We start from the raw sequence: 3,275 nt of genomic DNA, 5'->3' as shown, positions 1-3,275 counted from the left end.
GGGGGCCCATTAAAAAATTTATTGTACAGAAAAAGAAAACGGGTCTTTGAACAAACAAACAGTTCATACGCGACGACTCCGGAACTTTGGGGAAGGGGGGAAAGTGGGGGGATGCGGGAAGGACCGCAGGGAGGATGGGAAGGATGAGCGTCAGGGCAAGATGGCGGAGGAGAGCGAAGTATGCACTGCGGTCAATCCAGGCCTATGGTGCAGGAAGGTCTTTCTTTCTACGGGGAAGCAGAGGAGAAAGTTAATACCCGCCATTCCTGGCGTGAATAGTTCCCAGGTGCTATCGAATCAATCCATGACCTCCTACTCGCGTGCGTGACAATATATATATATACACACATATCTACATATATACACACATATACATACACATCTATCTATCTATCTATCTATCTATCTATCTATCTATCTAATCTATATATCTATATCTATCTATCTATCTATATATGTATATCTATATCTATATCTATATATATATATCTCCTTGGGGTGCGAGCAGCTGTTGCTGGGGTGTCCAGAATCCATCGAGGAAGAAAAATTAAAAACTTTATTTGTACAAATCTTAATTTATCTATCCATTCCTAAATAATTAAATGGGCAGGCTATTTGTATCAGTGTCAATAGCTGCTTTTAAAAGCGGATGACTACTGCTCTTCATTACACTTAGTGCTGCGTGGGTATTATGAACTATCTATCTGTTCAAGTTCTATTTAAAGTTTAAATATAAGTAATTTTTATTTGGTCGACAGAAATATGTTTTAGTAGGAATGTAAGTTAAATTTAGTCATCATTGCATAAAGTTTTCTTCATCATGAAATTTAAGACTAAATTCAACTTTCATTCCTACCAAAGATATTTCTGGCGACTAAATAGAACCTACTTATATCCAAATTCGAAGCTATTGAGCTGTAGCTGCCTGCCTGAATAAGTCACCCTCTTCACTGTTACTTTTTTACTGTTCATTTAATCATGGCTTGTCAGCGGAAAAATTATAACATGGAAGGAGGATTACACTAGTATAGCTTTACCAAAACAATTGATGGCGAATAAAGTATCCTTATTCATAAAGCTTCAATTGGTGATTTTTTTTTCTCGTTAACCTCATTTTTTTTCTCTTCTTCTCAAACCCAAAAAGGGGTAAAAGGGTAAAGAATGGGTCTGATATATATAAAAGAATATTTTAAAATATTTATTGTCAAATAATCCAAAAAAAGGGAAAAATGTTGGGTCCTAATTCTGGGCTCATCAGGCAGTAAAATTCCCTGCTCCCTCGGGTCGAACCTGGGCGTCAGCGCCAGGGTGTGGTTCGTTTTTGACAATTTGATGGGGTGTTATATATATATATATTATTTTTTGAAATCAACATATATTTTTGTCAGGAAAAGCAATGTTGCCTCAAATAAAATCAACCTTTAAAAGGGTGTGCCCCTGAGACTTATTAAATTTCATAAACAAGGCCTTACTAAATTTGGGGCATTTCAATTGAAATGGAATCAGATGGTATAGACGATCCAGGACCCATTCGGGTTTCCCTTGCTTTTTTTGTGTGGCCCCACACAGCTTACCCTTTTCTTTATAAATGACGCCATATAAGGCCATCATCCTTGTGGTTCTGTACTTTTTATTGTTGTTTACGATTCTTATAGTTTTTCCCTTTTAAGGCCCTTTACTGCTTAGGTCTGCCCCAAGTTATTCTTGTCGTGGCGGTTGCAAAATGAATCTGTTGGGAAATGGAAATCAGAGGGTTAAAGGGGGAAGGGGAATACATTGGGGGAGAAACCTGGACGGGGTGTTTTTGTGGTTTTTCTGTAGTTTTGGTAGCGTGGGAGATGTTCCCGCAGCTCAAGCGAAATGGGTGAAGGGGGGGGAGATGATGACATCACTCCCACCCATTAATTCAACCCCAAAAACCCATCCCCGAATTTATAACACCCCTTCCCCTTCAATTTTTAACTTATTACAAAGTGAAAAAAACTCGTTTATCCCCCGTCCTCTCTTTAAAACTTGTATCCTGCATTACCCTAAAGGAAAAAGCAGGCATATTCTATGAATTTTTTAAAACTTTGGGTTTTCCCTGCTTTTTTTCAATGCTCACTCATGAAAAACTTGTATTTTCACTGCTCCCTTCTTATTTTCCCCTTCTCAATTGTTTTGTTTTTTCTTCACCCTTTTGGAGCTCTTCCTTTTTTTCTACGTACTGCATTGACGGTCAGTTCCTGATTGGGGGGCGTGATGTTCCCCGAAATTTTTCCCCCCTAAAACTCTATTATATATGGAAAAATAGTTTCCCATTTTGAATTCGGCGTAGAATTTCGAAATGAAACCCCCAACGTAAAAAAAATTTTGTAAGGAATGAGCCTCCCAAAATTTCAGCCTTCTACCTATAAAGTTGGAAATTAGTGATGGGTCAGTCAGTGAGTCAGTGGTGGTGAGGGCTTTCCCTTTCTGTTTGTGACTTTAATGATTAAATAAAATGACAGGGTGTAGTAAATATTATAATTACAAAATACCAACTACCATCATAAGAATAACGGGAAAGTATTCAAGGGGCCCCCCCTATGCCTTTTTTTCCCTTAGACATCCCCTGAGAATGCCTAGATACCTTCATTATTATAAATGCTACAGGTGGAGACACTGCCAGCGTGCTTTTTAGCTCATTGTCTCAAAGCACTGTGGAGGTGATTATATTAGCAGATATTAATATGCTGTATCTGCCTTCTGCCCAGGACATAAAACACTTGTAAAGGCCATTAGTACTCACATTGTTAGATTCGGGGGGCATTTTCATCCTTCAGCCCTGGCTTAACAGCCATTCATGGAAAATTGCTTTTTGTGTTTCTTAAAAAAACTGTACCATCTGTTACTTTTTTAATATATGCTGTTGTGTTCATTACATTTTGTTTTTTTGGTTTACTGCTGTCATTGTCTATATAAACATCAGTATCACTGTTGATCTATATAAAAAAAACCCAAAGCCCTCACTAACTCCCCTGCCCGACTCACCCTAATTCTCCAACTTCCGTGTGGAAAAGGGGAAAATTTGGGGGCTCATTCCTTGTTTCTTAAAAAAGTTAAGCAGGTTTCATTTCAAAATTCTCCCTGGGTCATAACGGGAACCCTATTTTCGACCATTATCGCTAAAATCAGCTGGGTGCCGTGTGACCCGGATTCGCCCCGCATCACCGCCCCCCCTATTATGCCCATATTGGTAAAATATTGCGGGTGAAGGACGTGCTTATCAAGCGGTAGATGGTCTATTTTTGGCA

Source organism: Polypterus senegalus, chromosome 11, assembly GCF_016835505.1.
Source record: "Polypterus senegalus isolate Bchr_013 chromosome 11, ASM1683550v1, whole genome shotgun sequence".
Classification (NCBI taxonomy): Eukaryota; Metazoa; Chordata; class Cladistia; order Polypteriformes; family Polypteridae; genus Polypterus; species Polypterus senegalus.
The sequence above is the reverse complement of the archived record's forward strand: the minus strand, read 5'-3'. Positions refer to the sequence as shown.